General features: G+C 45.7%; 1 non-coding gene across 1 annotated transcript; it reads left to right on the forward strand.

Annotated features, from left to right (window-relative positions):
• The first annotated feature begins 18,000 nt into the window (after positions 1-18,000).
• trnac-gca lies at positions 18,001-18,073 on the forward strand. The gene has a single exon. It is a non-coding gene; the product is annotated as a tRNA-Cys (tRNA).
• The last annotated feature ends 22 nt before the right edge of the window (positions 18,074-18,095 follow it).

The raw sequence follows: 18,095 nt of genomic DNA on the forward strand, positions 1-18,095 counted from the left end.
TAACCTGCTAGCTAGCTACCTTGTCTGAGGTAATGTTAGTCGATAGCGTGCTATTGAGTGCACCAGCCTCATCACTCCTTAAATTGAAGAGACATAGCCTGATCATTGACATTGTACCCTTTGCAAACCACAACAACTTTGTTGCAGATGAGACACATGGGCTTTCCATTAGTGAAGCCGGGTTTAATAGGCTCTGTTGTTGTCAACTTTCCTCTTCAGACCTTTTGACAAAGACATTGTATGCTAATTTCTCTCTGCACGCTATTTTCCCAAACAATAAACATTGTAAGGAGGTGCGTCAACCAACTATTTCGAAATAAAAGTAGTCTAAGATGGACTCTAAGTAGTAGCCTAGGTCTAATTAGGAGGCTCAATGTTGAAAAAACTTCATCATTGCTATTATTCACAATAGGCAAGGCTATATTGACAGGGGGTTAAGACAGAGTTCGTTAAAATAATTAAATTATTCAAACAGACAACCAATGGGCTCATTCACATGGTTTATTATCATTAGTTATTTGTAGTAGACCTATCCATTCTCCATGTAGGCCTAGTTGTTGCGAGTGCACCTATCGCAGCGTCTTAATATGCAGTAACCCAGACTTTGGCCCGCCACCTAGTGGCGAGGAAAAATACTGGCCCGCGGCCCAAGTTACTTGCCGACCCCTGCTCTAGACGCTTCCTATTGCCTCTGATGAGTGTCTGGTTTCTGGATGAAGGTATTTTGGACCATTCCTCCTTACAAAACATCTCCAGTTCAGTTAGGTTTGATGGCTGCCTAGCGTGGACAGCCCGCTTCAAGTCATCCCATAGATTTTTAATAATATTCAAGTCTGGGGACTGGGATGGCCATTCCAGGAGATTATACTTGTTCCACTGCATAAATGCCTTGGTAGATTTGGAGCAATTTTTTGGGTTGTTTTTTTGCTGGAACACCCAACTCCCGCGTAACTTCAACTTTGTGACATATTCTTGAACATTATTTTCAAGAGTTTGCAGATATTGGGTTGAATCCACGCAACCCTCAACTTCAAACAAGATTCCCAGTACCTGCACTAGCCTCACAGGCCTACAGCATGATGGACCCCCCACCAAATTTTACTGTGGACAGCAAGTGTTTTTCTTGGAATGCTGTGTTCTTTTGCCGCCATGCATAACGCCAAATTGCGACCAAATAGCTCAATCTTTGTCTCATCAGTCCACAGCACTTTGTTCTAAAATGAATCTAGCTTGTTCAAATGTGCTTTTGTATAGCTCAAGGGAGCTTTTTTGTGGCGTGTGTCCAGAAATTTCTTCCGCATCACTCTCTCATACAGCTGTTCTTTGTGCAAGGTGCGCTGAATTGTTTAGCGATGCACTTGGAGGTGGTCTGATGGTAGTCTTTGACTATTCTGACCATCCTTTGTCTTTGCCTCCGATATTTTTCTTGTCCTGCCACTTCTGGCCTTAACAAGAACTGTGCCTGTGGCCTTCCAATTTCTTGATTACATTCCTCACAGTGGAAACTGAAAACTTAAACCTCTGGGATAACTTTTTGTAGCCTTCCCCTAAAACACAAAGCTAAACAATCTTTGTTTTCAGATCATTTGACAGTTGTTTTGAGGCCCCCGTGATGCCACTCTTCAGAGGAGATTCAAAGAGAAGCACAACTTGCAATTGGCTACCTTAAATACTTTTTCTAGTGATTGGATGCACCTTTCTATAGAAATGAAGGCTTAACAAGCTAATCAGACTAATTATGTGTTGCAATTATTCAGTATTGAGTAGTTACAGGTATTCAAATCAGCAAAATGATTAGGGTGCCTAAATATTTGCACAGCCTATTTTTCACATTTGATTTCATTTCACACAACTAAACACTACTACACTAAATATCTTTGTCTGGAAAACACCCCAGTACTCAGTGTTAACTAGAAAATGAACAATATACCACTGTGATCTTTTTTTGGTGAAGACAGAGTAAATTATCATGCAGCCTCAGAGGGGTAACAAAACGTTTTCATAAGACAGTATGTAAAAGCAGGCGGCGTGCATATTAATATTTCGAAAACCAACGCGGTAAGTGGAACGAAATGGGAGTGGCCGATGGCTAACATAAGTGCAAACGGACTCCTGTAATGTGTCACCGTAAACATTAATATTAATATTTAGAAACACGTTTTCTTGCAGTGTTAAACGAGTCGTAGAAGTTGAAAAAGACAAATATACGTCTCGAAAACCGTTCGTTTGGGGAAGCTAATACATAATGTTAATCTATAAATAAACTTAGGATGTCGTTTTTTTTTTAACAAACTGGCTGATAACCATCATAACTTCGACATCCAAGCATAGGCGGAGATCCCGGGGGGACGTGTCATAAAGTTGTCCCCCCCAACAATCATTGGAAACAAAATTTTTTTTTTTTTGAAAAATATAGTAATATGAAATAAAAATACGATGACACAAGCGGTGCTAATTATAGACGTAAAACAATGTGTTTTTTAAGTGTTGAAAAATCATGTTCCCTCTATTCCTCAAAGTGGGTTGGTTCACATGCTGTTTCCAACGGGCAGGGCTACCGGCAGCTCTGTGTTTCAGTTAATCAGCCCAGTAGCCTACACGGTCAGATTGTCAGACTGTTTCCTCCTCTGTCCCCTGTCGCTGCCGCTATGATACACGATATGTAAAGAGATTTACCTCATTCTCGAACGCAGTAAGAACATGTAAAGAAGAAGTTTTTTTCTAAACTTCATTTACGAAGTTCCAATTGATATGCACAAGTATACATACGTGTATTAATGGATTGGCATGACAACGTGAACGTTTGCCGATAACACACGCATGCCGGTAATTAACACTGTTAAGATAGTCTCTAGGACACTGTCCTGTCAGGGGCAGGTTCATGCTAGTTAATAAACGTAGGTCTACATCTCAGTGCCTCTCCAGATTTGTTAAATTATCTGAAGATAAATTAATGTCATCTTTTCCTGAGGTCCATTAACTATGCTGGTATTGCGACACGGGGTGGCAGTGGTACAGGGGTTAGAGAAGTCGTATTATAATCAAGAGGTTACTAGTTTGATTCCCTGCCGAAGTGTCCATGAGCTGTTTTATAACTTATTTTGAGCATCAAGTTCTCTTGAACTTTGGACATTATTTGTCTGAAAATAAATATTTCGTGTTGGTACATTTAATGCTGTTTAGAGAATTCTAAAATGACGAATTTCTGTTTATAAATGTGATAAGATAATTCGGTATCAGTTTATGCTATCTCTCGTGTAAGCAATTTTTTCATGTCCCCCCCCCCCCGGAATTACTCTCTGAAATTTGACCATGTATTGTCCCCCCCTACAATGAAATGGGATTTCCGTCAGGAGGAACCCTATTGTTATTGTAGGTATTATTAGGATTCCTCCGTCAGGAGGAAACCTATTGTTATTGTAGGCTTTATTATTCTTGTACCATGGGAGTCAATGGCAGCCCCTAGAACCGTATGGTAACTTTTTCTGAAATTTGGCACACTCATTAAGGACAGTCCCTTCTTTACTCACACCAAGTTTCATGTCTCCCACTAGACCACACTAGCACCACCAACGGGTCAAAGTTGGACTTTTGTTAACACTGTAACTTTTGAACCGTTTGACCGATTTTCAAAAATGAGGTACCATTGGATTCCTTGGATCAAGACGAATTCAACGTTCAATGGCGCCAATTTTCGGTTGTATAGATTTTCTGTTATTCCCGGTTCTATCAAAAAACATTTGAAAGCTTACTCCTCCTACAATTTTGGTCAAATCTTCTTCAAAATCACCAGAGATGATCATCAGACCAAGCCTCACAAAAGTTACCCAACATAATTTTGATCCTCACAACCGTTTGTCCGGTACAGCCACTCAAATTCAAATTCACAGGAAGTGAAGTAATATGTAAGCAAATCTTTGAGATATAAACCTGGGTGACAGTGGTTCAGGGGTAGAGAAGGTGTTTAGTAATCACAAGGTTGTCAGTTCAATACCCTGTTGAAGCATCCTTTAGCAAGACACTTCTTTCTTTTCTTCTTTCCCTTCTTCACTCTTCTTTCCTCTATTCTTTCCTTCTTCCACTCTTCTTTCCTTCTTTTACTCTTCTTTCCAAAATTGTAAAGAATATACATTTTCCCCTGGTTTCGCATTCTTAGGAGGAATCCGCATCGCTGCTTGCAGCTATATTTATTATTCTTCTGCAATGGGAAGTCAATGGCAGCCCCTAGAACCGTATGGTAACTTTTTCTGAAATTTGGCACACTCATTAAGGACAGTCCCTTCTTTACTCACACCAAGTTTCATGTATCCCACTAGACCACACTAGCGCCACCAACGGGTCAAAGTTGGACTTTTGTTAACACACACAACTTTTGAACCGTTTGACCGATTTTCAAAAATGATGTACCATTGGATTCCTTGGATCAAGACGAATTCAACGTTCAATGGCGCCAATTTTCGGTTATATAGATTTTCCGTTATTTATGGTTTTATCAAACTGCTTTGAAAGCCTACTCCTCCTACAATTTTGGTCAAATCTTCTTCAAAATCACCAGAGATGATCTTCAGACCAAGCCTCACAAAAGTTACACAACATAATTTTGATCCTCACAACCGTTTGTCCGGTACAGCCACTCAAATTCAAATTCACAGGAAGTGAAGTAATATGTAAGCAAATCTTTGAGATATAAACCTGGGTGACAGTGGTTCAGGGGTAGAGAAGGTGTTTAGTAATCACAAGGTTGTCAGTTCAATACCCTGTTGAAGCATCCTTTAGCAAGACACTTCTTTCTTTTCTTCTTTCCCTTCTTCACTCTTCTTTCCTCTATTCTTTCCTTCTTCCACTCTTCTTTCCTTCTTTTACTCTTCTTTCCAAAATTGTAAAGAATATACATTTTCCCCTGGTTTCGCATTCTTAGGAGGAATCCGCATCGCTGCTTGCAGCTATATTTATTATTCTTCTGCAATGGGAAGTCAATGGCAGCCCCTAGAACCGTATGGTAACTTTTTCTGAAATTTGGCACACTCATTAAGGACAGTCCCTTCTTTACTCACACCAAGTTTCATGTATCCCACTAGACCACACTAGCGCCACCAACGGGTCAAAGTTGGACTTTTGTTAACACACACAACTTTTGAACCGTTTGACCGATTTTCAAAAATGATGTACCATTGGATTCCTTGGATCAAGACGAATTCAACGTTCAATGGCGCCAATTTTCGGTTATATAGATTTTCCGTTATTTATGGTTTTATCAAACTGCTTTGAAAGCCTACTCCTCCTACAATTTTGGTCAAATCTTCTTCAAAATCACCAGAGATGATCTTCAGACCAAGCCTCACAAAAGTTACACAACATAATTTTGATCCTCACAACCGTTTGTCCAGTACAGCCACTCAAATTCAGCAGAAAAGCCGCCAAGCAGGAAGTGAAGTAATATCTAAGCAAATCTTTGAGATATTAACCTGGCCGTCAGTGGTACAGGGGTAGAGAAGTCGTTTAGTAATCAGAAGGTTGTAAGTTCAATTCCCTGTCAAAGCGTCCTTTAGCAAGACACTTCTTTCTTTTCTTCTTTCCCTTCTTCACTCTTCTTTCCTTCTTTTACTCTTCTTTCCAAAATTGTGAAGAATATACATTTTCCCCTGGTTTCGCAATCTTTGGAGGAATCCGCATCGCTGCTTGCAGCTATATTTACATTTAAATTTACATGTCATCATTTACGCGACTTACAAGGATATTGCGTTTATAGATCAGGAGTTTTATTTTTTTATTTTTTCCTAGGCAGTGCGTCGCCCCAATCGCCCTTATGGACAAGCCGCCCCTGCCGGTTGCACTGTGGCAGACAAGAGAGCCTTCCAAAGGAGCATCAACACAGCACAAAACATCACTGGCTGCTCACTGCCCTCCCTGGAAATCATTGCCAACTAAACATACTAATGATGACAGCCTTTGAAACTGCGTATCATCCTTGATGATCAAAATGCAGAAAAATTGATCTTGCCCTCTCCCCCGGAGACAGTTGATGACCTGATATCTGAAATTAAAACTAAATTCGACCTCTTTTATGATTTTAGACTTCAGTATGAAGACCCCTATTTCAATAATGCTCTCTGCAATTGGGGTAACATAGAGGACCTTCCATCCATAGCAACTGTCAAGGTAGTTAGCTTGACCGACTTAGATCTCAGCTCTACCAGCACTAATGACACAGTGATCCTCTCAGTGATCGTCTCACCAGAGAGAAGCTGTAGTTGGCCTGACCACTTTAATGTGCCCACTTTCACCTATGAGGTGGAGTTTATTTTGAGTGAAGGCAATACAGCTTATGAGCAAGAAGGAAAACCTCTAAAGCTAACTAAAGATCAAAAACACAACATATTGGAGGCCATGGCTGTTGAGATGTAAGTACACAACTTACCCAAGTGGTCAACAGTTTGGGAAAGCTGCTGAGGCATTAGTGAAGAAGCATGCATGCTTGATGGAAAAGACCGGAACAGGATATGATGGGTTGAAGAATAGTGTCAGGTTTAAAATGGGGAACTATAGGACCAAACTTAGCCGAGCGGGCATTAAGGATGTATCGATTAATGCAGGGAGGCGCAGTCACAGCAATCCAAGTGCTGCATCATCCCATTCTCATATCAAACGGCCCAGGAGAGGAGAAATGAATTATCTCCCAAACTATCCCGTGGGTGAAAGTAAGGAGAGTTTAGAGGCTCAAAGAAATGAACTTTCCAGTGAATTCCAGAAGCTGTCTGCGGAGATGGAGCCCTCATCTTCCTGCTGATGCAACGAACCTTTGCCTTGAGACGGGAGGAAATCATCAACTCTTCACAGCCTATAGAAGAGCTGAAAGAGCGATTGCCTGCCCTCTTTTGTGAAGTCAAGGTAAGTGAAAAGCTGATGGGTAGTTATAGGGTAGAATGTGTTCAAACGCTTTTACAATGACATTCCCAAAATGTATGTTTTATTTGTTTGATGTTTGTTCTTTTCACAGATTTACAAGGAGTTTCACCGTATTACCAATCAGAACCTGGCATTTTCTTTCTTTGCATCGCTGGATAGTTACACGCCACACCTCCTGAAGCTGTACAAGCAGAAACTCATGAATGAGTTGTTTAACAATACTGTGTTGTATATAGTCGCAGAACCTCTCAAAGCTCCTTGTCCATGTCCCAAAACTCAACAGGATAAGAACGACGTCCAGGCGATAAGAACGACGGTCCTTTTTGGTTTGGCGCTGTATCTGAAAGAGGATGCATCTGATATCTTCAAGAGTTGCAAGGTGTGACGAACTCCTTTGGGTTCGTCGGCTCTGCCTGTTTTATCTGCGTGAACGCGTATGTGTGTCATTTGAGTGCGTGCGTGTGGGGCTGTGTTCACTGTCTGTCTTCCAGGTGCCTGTGATCAACCACCTGGGGGGGCGTGTCCCTGTGCTATAAAGAACCGGCACTTCCTGAATTCAAGAGAGGAGGGGAGCAAGAGAACAGATTGTGTATAGCATGTGCTGTGACCGAACTTTGGAACTTGAAACTTTGGGAATTTGGAAATTAAACCTTTGCATTTGGATTAACTTTGTTGTATTTCGGTTTCTTGTAACGAGCCTAAGAGCCTGGTTGTTACACAAGGTATGTACCATATTCATTCATTCATTCATTCATCCACAACAGTTTCAGACCTCTCTCGCTTTAATGTCATCCTCGTAACTTGTCCTTCCCTTCTTGCACAATCATGCTACAATGAAGACTATTGACGTCGATGGATGAAGTTACCTTGTCGCATCTGCTCTTAGTTTACAAATGGCTGCCACCAACAGATTCGGGCAAATTTTGCCTGTGGCACCCACTAACGCAGTACATATTTCACTTAAGGAAGAATACTAATTTACTGGGGAAAATACTCATTTTGAACCATTGAGTACAGATTGACACACACACAGTCTACTCTACGTTTCCATTCAGGCGAATTATCGGCAGGCGGTATTCCGTCTAGGGGGCATTGTCAGAAAAATCAAGTTTCTCTGTTAAGTAGCAAGTTCGGTTGCAGTGCAGCGCTAATATAGCAGATGAGCTTATGAAGTCATGGAAATATGATAGATGTTGCAGCTGTCACTGTTTCACTGTTTACTTATCCATTAATGTATTTCTTTATTCATTTGTTTTCTCTGATTCATTTATATCAGCCAGTTAAATCACGATATCACACATACCAGAGGCAAAACGCACCGATGAGGCTACAGGTTACAAACCAGCTAGCTTCTACATTGATCTTCAATTAAAGTGTTAGCAGCAAGCGTACAATAATGGTTGCGAGCTTCAGATAAGACCTACAATATTCTGTTTGCCCTGACAGTGTTCGTGTAGTATATAAACAACAAACCGAGTCGATGTAGACATATAAAAGTCGTGTAAACACCTGTATTCACCTTTATTCACATAAAATATTTCCCAGTAACAGAATCCTGAGACTCCGCCATCTTGCTTTGATTTTTTGATTACTCCCGCCCATCTGCACAACTTCAGCTGCCAATTCTCACACACGTTGTTAAAACGCCTGCCTCCACCAGCTCTATCCAGTTGGGCACCCCACTGTGCCGGCCATTCACGGGACCTGGGGTCCATGAGAGGTCATCCTATCATTTGATCCCAGAGTTCGTGGGGGCTCGTGCACAGTGGAATTTCACTGGACCATTTGGTCAAACCCAACGGTTTCAAAGCTCCCCCCTCAGCTCCCCTATATAAGCCTGACCACCGCTGGCCAGTGTGTGGGTCAATAGAAGCTGGAGAGGAGCATTCTCATCAAGGAGTAAACGGACAATCCATTATCAAGGACATTCACTTTCGTCTTGCCGTGCGTCTTTGTGAATGTGAGTGTTTGTATATAGTATATGTGTGGTTTAGCGATTTAGTCTATTAATATCAGTGTAGGTAATATCTGTTAGGCATTTAGCATATTAATCATTCACAGTCTTGTGTATTTCACTCCGTTACTGCTAATTCACGTGAATGTTAGTAACGGAGATAATGGAATGTTCACCGTTACGCGGCACGGTGTTAAAGTAACGTATCCATGTTCAGATCATTGCCGTTATAATTCATCGTGTGGATAATATAGTTATGCTTGGTGTATATATCATTGTTAATATTGTATATTTGTTATTTATGTCATTCTGTAGAAACCACGGTTCAAACACGGATTATATCAGTCAGTTCACAGTCATTTACGGATAATTCAATCACAGTTCATCGTCATTCATGTCCATCCTGCCATTCAAGGCTTGAGTGTTTGCAATAAATACTTCATTACATCTGTCATCATTGGGACATTGACATCATTCTCGTTCTAACCGGACAGACCTGTGGCGATTGTCACCCTTTTCACAACTAGCAATACAGTCCTTTTTGGGGTTTATTCAATTCATCATCCCCCTATTTTATATGGTCCTTCGAGCCGGATTTTTGCAATTACTACAGTCCAGGATGTCGATGCCCAGAGACAACACCCGTGCTCGCCGTGAGGGCCGTCAGCCACGGTACTTGGATGACTTCTTGCTAGAACTCCCAAGACGTCACCTTCCACACACCATTCCAGACCAAGCCGTTGGTGGAGCCATCAGTCCCAGCCATGAGGACACTCTAGCACCACCTGCTGGACAGAAGCAGTCAAGCCCACTCCCAGAGGCATTCCTCTCAGCTATCAGGGAGATGAAGGAGGACAATCAGCAATTAAGGCTGGATATGCAGCAAATTGTCCAAGCCCTCTCACCACGTGCATCAGATGCACCACCAGCTACAACCACCAGCTTCGCTGCCGCATCCAGAGGACGACCCCACGTCGCAGACAGTGGGGTATCCCTATTCAAGGCTTCCTTTCCCGGACTTCTCGTCCACGCCACTGACAACCAGGCAGCCCTTCCTTCCGCCAGCGGATGACCTGCAAGGTTTACAGAGGCCTACGTCTCATCATTATCAGCTGGTTGCCCAACCGGATGATGACACGTTCCCGCCACCACCTCCGCCCAGTGTTGTACCATGACATGGTCAGTGCAGCAACACAGGGATCTCCGTGGCAGGTGCAACGCCCACATCATCCGCCACCACAGCTGGTAGCTGAGCTAACTGACCATATGCAGAGCATGCATATGCGTCCAGAGCACAGCCCAGCACCTCAAGCACTGCAATATAATGTGCCAACGCCGGAGTACATGGAGCCCTTCATGCCTCCACGTACATCATCAGTTCGTCCTCACAACCCAGCATCATACCCGGTTGCTGGACTGAGGCCACTGGGGCAGGGTCCTTACGATGGGCCACCTACTCCTCCCCGACGAGAGAGCACCTACAGAGGACCAAAGCCTCACATCCCGTGCTTCACCGCTGAAGACCCCCGCCAGTTTGCCCGCCTGAAGCTGGCATTGGAGAACATCCTGCCTGCGGATGCAACTGAGCGGTTTAAGTATCAGATCCTAGTCGACCACCTGAAGCTGGAGGATGCTTTGCTGATAGCAGACTCTTACTGTAACAGCCGGTATCCATATACTAACACGATGGCATCCCTCACAGAGCTGTATGGCCAGCCACACAGACTGGCTCTGCAGCGCATCAATGAGGTCCTTGCTGAATCTCCAGTCAAGAGCGGGGACAGCAGGGGGTTCCGCCTGTTCGCACTGAAGGTGCGGGCCCTTGTGGGGATGTTGGACCAGCTGGGGAGAGAAGGGCGAACAGAACTGGAGTGTGGCTCACATGTGTCACGGCTCTTGTCCAGCTGCCACATGACATGCGCACCCAGTTCAAGCGCTACGTCGACCCCATTCGGACACCAATCCCCACACTGCTGGACTTCGCTGAGTGGCTGGAGAAAGAGGTCCGAGTGCAGCAGGATGAGGTGCCATTCACGCACTCCAAAGCACCGATGGAGGAGCGATCAGACCGCCAGAGAGGCGCCAGGGCGAAGCAAGGCCCAGCGACACGGTCAACCACTGTCCTGCTCGGACGTGACCCCCCTGTAAAGGCAAGCTATCCAGCACAAGCCCCATCACGTAACACAGAACCGCCCAAGAAGTACTGCCCGTTCTGTGACGATATCCAGCACTTCTTCAATCAGTGTGCAGCCTTCAAGCAGCTGAACAAGGAGCAGAAGGTGAACTGGATAAAGGATGGGAAACGGTGCTGGAGGTGTGGAAGGGACCACCAAGCAGCGCAGTGCTATCTGAAGGCCAGATGCCCAAAATGCAACGGGACCCACCTGGAAGTGCTGTACGACGTGAACGCCAGACCAGAGAAGCAAGCCCCCACCATTCAGCATCCAGTCACGTACTACCTCGATCCTGCCAGGAGGGGTAGCTGTGTGCTGCTGAAAATGGTGAAGGTGTGTTTGTTCAACGGCGACACCAAGATGGAAACCTACGCCATCTTGGGATGACGGGTCAGAGCGCACCATCCTGCTACATAGCGCTGCTCAGAAGCTGGGCCTGCAAGGACGGAAGGAGGATCTGGCACTCCGAACTATCCGTCAGGATATCAGGTCTGTGCCAGGGAGGTCAGTCAACTTCTCTGTTGCATCAGCCAGTCAACCACACAAGCGATACAAAATAGAGCAGGCTTTCACTGCGTCTGAGCTGGGCCTCTCTACCACTCACACCCGGTCAAAGCCTTGCAAAGGACATATCACCACCTCAGGGGTCTGCCCCTTCAGTCATTTAATCAGGCCCAACCACTGCTCTCATTGGCTCTGATTATCCTCATCTGATCACCCCGGTCGAGCGGGTGCTCCTAGGCCCACCAGGTGGACCTGCAGCGCTGAATACACGCCTTGGATGGACATTGCAGGGCCCTGCCAAAGTCCTCCTTCATCAATCCTCCACCCCTCAATGTCTATTTACCAGAGTTCTGACTCCCACCACTGAGCTGCTCCAACATGTGGCTCAGCTCTGGCAGATGGATGTCCTGCCCTACCGTAATGAGAAGCTCATTACACGGTCCAAGCAGGACACAGCCGCTGTCAGAACACTGGAGGAGAAGACAGTCAGAGTGGAGGTGGATGGCATTGACAGGTATGCTACCCCCCTCCTGTGGAAGGAAAAGGTCCCGCCTCTTCAAGCCAGCACAGACTCCGTACTGGGCCATCTGCGTGGGACTGAGAAACGCTGTTTCATGAACCGGTCCGCGCAGACACTTACAGTAAGGAGATAAAGAAGTTACTGGATGCTGGCTACATCAACAAACTTCCCCCTGCTGCAGTGCACACCAGTGATGATGCATGGTATATTCCCCATCACATGGTCCATCACAACGGCAAGGACCGCATCGTGTACAATTGTTCATTCACACACCAGGGGTGGCAATTTGAATGAGCAACTCCTTCCAGGTCCCACACTAGGATCATCCTTGCTGGGAGTTCTGCTCCGTTTCAGGCAGTACTCCACTGCAGTGACCTCTGACATCAAGGGGATGTTCCATCAGGTTCGTCTCCTGCCTCAAGACAAGCCCTTCCTGCGCTTTCTGTGGAGGGACATGGAGCGAAGCAGGGCACCAGATGTGTATGAATGGCAGGTGCTGCCATTCGGTACGACATGCAGTCCATGCTGTGCCACCCTTCGCTCTCCAGAAACATGTCCTGGATCACAGCAGCCCAGAGGAAGATACCCGCTACTCAGTTGAGCACTGTTTCTATGTTGACAATCTGCTGCAGAGCTTTGCATCAGTGTCAGAAGCCAAGCAGCTAGTCAACAAGCTACAGCCTCTACTCCTCTCCGGTGGGTTTGAGCTACGCCAGTGGGCCACCAATGTGCCCGCCATCATCAGTCACCTGCCATCTGAAGCCAGATCAGAGAGCTGTGAGCTCTGGCTGTCACACGATGGAGCTGACCCACAAGAACGGACACTGGGACTACTGTGGCACTGTGCGTCAGACACCCTCACATACCGGCTCCGTCAATCAGAGCAGACTGAGCCCACCATGCGGAGCATCTATCGGGTCCTAGCCAGGCAGTACGACCCACTTGGCCTCCTCATCCCATTCACCACACGGGCCAAGATCCTGGTGCAGTGTCTTTGGAGCAAGAAAAGAGACTGGGATGACCCCCAGCTCCCAGAAGACCTGCTCCAGCTGTGGCACGCTTGGGAGGGTGAACTCCATCAGCTTCCGTCACTTTCACTCCCAAGGTGTTATAGTCAGCCTGGGACTGATGTGTCATCATGTATACAGACCATACATGTATTCGCTGATTCATCAGAGAAGGCTTATGGTTCTGTGGCATATCTCAGGACAGTGGACCAGGCAGGCAACATCCAAGTGGCCTTCCTGGCAGCCAGATCAAGAGTAGCCCCAGTACGGCAGCAATCCATCCCCAGGCTGGAACTATGCGCTGCACACGTTGGTGCCCAGCTAGCTGCAGTCCTGAAAAAGGAACTCACCCTGGCCATAGCCAGCATCACACACTGGACAGATTCCACCACAGTTCTGCAATGGCTGCAGTCACAGTCCTGCCGTTACAAGGTTTTTGTTGGCACCAGAGTAGCTGACATCCAAGAGCTGACAGAAGGCAGTCCCTGGCGACATGTCAGATCAGCAGACAACCCTGCTGATGACATAACCAGAGGCCTGACCCTGTCTCAACTTCTGGGTGAGCACCGCTGGATCAACGGCCCATCATTCCTTCTGCAGGATGAGACTACATGGCCAGCAGAACCAGACTTTGCAGCATCCGAGGAGTCCGTGGAACTGCGGAAGTCACACTTCTGTGGCCACGTTTCGGTGACCCCTGCTTCGTCACTTCCAGATGCAGGGGGTTTCAGCAGCTACCAAGAGCTGCTGGAAGCCTCTGTCAAAGCACGTCATGGGGCGGCTACGCCCACTGTCCCCACAGCAGAGGATTTCAGACAAGCTGAGCTTGATCTCATCCGGACGGTGCAGAGGGACTGCTTCCCGGAGGAATTTCTTCGTCTTTCAGGAGGGAAACCTGTCTCTGCATCCAGCAGACTGCTCACCTTGGCTCCTGAGTTCGACTCAGGGGTCCAACTGATCCGCGTGGGGGGGCGGCTCCGCAGGTGCGAGTCCCTGGAGGAAGACACCTTGCACCCCATAGTGCTGGATCCGCATCACCCCATCACCAAGCTCATTATTCAGAATGGTGACAGCCGACTCATGCATCCAGGCCCGGAGAGGGTGTTTGCTGAGCTACGGCGACGGTTCTGGATATTGAGGGGGAGAGAGGCCGTCAGAAAGCACCAGCACGGCTGTGCTGAGTGCCGGAAATGGCGCAGTAGTCCAGTCATCCCCAGAATGGCTGACCTGCCCCCATCCAGCTTGCGGCTTTCCAAGCCCACTTTCTACTCCACAGGTATGGATTGTTTCGGTCCATACCTCATCAAGATTGGACGGAGGACAGAGAAACGATGGGGCATCGTTTTCAAGTGTCTGACAACCCATGCAGTGCATCTTGATCTGCTAGCAAACATGGATACGGACGCATTCCTGATGGCTCTACGTCGTTTCATCGCGCGACGAGGCAAGCCGCATGAGTTGCTATCAGATCAAGGCACAAACTTCAGAGGTGGCAACTCAGAGCTACAGGATGCCTTCAAAGCTCTCACACCCGAGCTACAGGCCCAATTGGCTGGTCAGCAGATCAGCTTCAAATTCAACCCCCCGAATGCCCCACATTTCGGTGGGTCCTGGGAGAGAGAAATCCGGTCCATTAAATCTGCCCTACACACCACCCTGGGAGCTCAGTCGGTTGCGGAGGAGGTTTTGATGACAGTGCTGATCGAAGTGGAAGGCATCATCAACTCAAAGCCACTGGGTTACACGTCATCAGACATCGCGGATCCAGATCCCATCACACCCAACATGCTCCTGATGGGGCGGCGTGATCCATCAATTCCTCAGGTAATCTACTCAGAAACAGAGCTCCTCAGCCGCCGCAGGTGGAAGCAGTGCCAGGCCCTAGCGGACCAGTTCTGGGTCAAGTACATTAGGAACTACCTGCCATCACTACAGACCCGTTCCAAGTGGCAACAGGAAAGGGACGCACTCACAGCTGACAGCATTGTCATGATTGTTGACCAGCAGCTTCCACGTGCCTTGTGGCCTGTTGGTAAAGTCACGGCAGTCTTTCCAGGAGCTGATGGCAGAATACGGACTGCGCAGGTCCAGGTCAAGGACCGGACATACACGCGGCCTGTTGCCAGAATCATCAGACTTCCATCCCTCCCACTAGATACCACTGTCTAACATCAGGGAACAACTTTTCTACGCAAAGTTGGGGGCGGCTGTTAAAACGCCTGCCTCCACCAGCTCTATCCAGTTGGGCACCCCACTGTGCCGGCCATTCACGGGACCTGGGGTCCATGAGAGGTCATCCTATCATTTGATCCCAGAGTTCCGTGGGGCTCGTGCACAGTGGAATTTCACTGACCATTTGGTCAAACCCAACGGTTTCAAAGCTCCCCCTCAGCTCCCCTATATAAGCCTGACCCACCGCTGGCCAGTGTGTGGGTCAATAGAAGCTGGAGAGGAGCATTCTCATCAAGGAGTAAACGGACAATCCATTATCAAGGACATTCACTTTCGTCTTGCCGTGCGTCTTTGTGAATGTGAGTGTTTGTATATAGTATATGTGTGGTTTAGCGATTTAGTCTATTAATATCAGTGTAGGTAATATCTGTTAGGCATTTAGCATATTAATCATTCACAGTCTTGTGTATTTCACTCCGTTACTGCTAATTCACGTGAATGTTAGTAACGGAGATAATGGAATGTTCACCGTTACGCGGCACGGTGTTAAAGTAACGTATCCATGTTCAGATCATTGCCGTTATATTCATCGTGTGGATAATATAGTTATGCTTGGTGTATATATCATTGTTAATATTGTATATTTGTTATTTATGTCATTCTGTAGAAACCACGGTTCAAACACGGATTATATCAGTCAGTTCACAGTCATTTACGGATAATTCAATCACAGTTCATCGTCATTCATGTCCATCCTGCCATTCAAGGCTTGAGTGTTTGCAATAAATACTTCATTACATCTGTCATCATTGGGACATTGACATCATTCTCGTTCTAACCGGACAGACCTGTGGCGATTGTCACCCTTTTCACAACTAGCAATACAGTCCTTTTTGGGGTTTATTCAATTCATCATCCCCCTATTTTATACACGTCAAACTGATTGGTTACCGCCTGGTCTGCATTTGCATAGAGTTAAAGATTCGTCAACTTTGGAAGGGAGGCGGAGACGTTTCATTGCTCGACAGACGGGATATCGTCTCCATTCATTCCCAATGAGAGCGGGACGAATAACGTCCTAATGGAAACATAGCATTACACACACACACACACACATTCTTTCTCACTTTCACATATGCGACAGACACATACACACAAGACTCCTCTCTCACACTTTCAAACTGTCTCTTTCACACACTCCCATGATGTATTATTTATTACACACTCACATGGCAATAATTCTTTGCATCCTCTTGTATTTCTCCCCTGTATTTTTAGGAAGCAGACTTTGACGAAGACCAAAGGAGAGCAGTCGCACTTCTGGCCGTTACAGATGAGAATGCCTCAGCAGTTCCCTTCCGCCCGCAACAGGTGGCTGGCATTCTGGAGGATCATGTTGTTCTCTCACCAATATTGGGCAGATGCACTTGTCATTTTATTTGGCCTGATGCTCTTCATCTGGAATACTCAGAAAAATTCAAGGGATTCTTTGAATTTATTTAGATTGTTCTGCTGAATTTAGATGGCAGGAGACAGATTAAGCCAAAATTGCTGTCACTTAAGAATGAGTTAGACCTCAGTGTTTAGACAGAAGACTTAAAATCTTGTGAAGTTGCGTTGGTTTATACACTGTTGTGCACACACTTGTCTCTCTCACACACTTTCTCTCAAACACACAGAAACACACACACTGACAAGCACACTCACTCACACCCACACTCTCTTTCACTCTGTCACTCGCACACACACTGACAAGCACACTCAAATCTCATGCACAATCAAACATACTCTCTCACTCACACGTGTGCGCGCACGCACACACACACACTTGTTAAGTGTATATAAACACAGACACTCTTGATCTCTCAAACACACAGCTACACACTCACCAGTCTCTGCGTCTGTCACACTCCCTCCTCTTAATATTTCTTTCTTTTTCTCATGCTTTTTGTGTAGGCTATACACGCTTCCTCTTTCTTCCTCTCTATCTCTGTCTCTTTTTCACACGCACACATACACGAACCCTCTTTCACACATACATCCTCTTACTCACTCTTTCACACACTCACACTCTTAACCATAAAAAAGTTCTTTCTGTCAATGCTTTTCATTTAAGCTGTTCCTCAGAGTGCAAAGACATGTTTGAAATGTTTATAGAGAAATACCGGATGGTTAGTAAACATTTTTTTCCTCTTTCAATGAGAGGTTGATAGCATTTGAGCACATTTTGTCAAGGGTACGAAAATGAATACATTATTTTTTGTGAATCTGTTTTGATTTTATTTTGTTTGATGCACATTTTAGGTTTGGTATGCGTAAACACATTGGTGTTTTTGTTTGTTTGTTTATTTTCAGCTAATGAAGCTTTTCAAGTGTATGGAAGTTTTATGGAACAAATGTTAACAGATGACATGTTACAAAAATAATTTCAATAAAACAATGTCATTGATCAGTGTCTCCTGCTAAATAACTTTTGTGAGTTGGAATACCTCAAATAGTTTAAGGCAACCTGTGTCCTCAAATAGATTGAGTAGTAAAGTTGAAGTGCTGAGTAGTAATCACTTAAATGGTAGAAGTGAACATAAATCAAGTTAACATAAAGCAAAATACACAAGTAGTGATAACTGATAACTGACTTCTCAGGTTTTACAGTGTACCACTGAGCTACATCCCCACGCCTTTTCTTCAGAAAGCTCCGCAGCCTTTGAGTTTCAGTTTCATACAAAAAGGGATATCTTTTGGGGGAAAAACACAGCAGTTACAGGGGGTATAGCTCAGTGGTAGAGCATTTTGACTGCAGATCAAGAGGTCCCAGGTTCAAATCCTGGTGCCCCCTTCAAAACTCTGGCAAACAGGCT

The sequence above is a fragment of the Clupea harengus genome, chromosome 5 (assembly GCF_900700415.2).
Source record: "Clupea harengus chromosome 5, Ch_v2.0.2, whole genome shotgun sequence".
NCBI lineage: Eukaryota > Metazoa > Chordata > Actinopteri > Clupeiformes > Clupeidae > Clupea > Clupea harengus.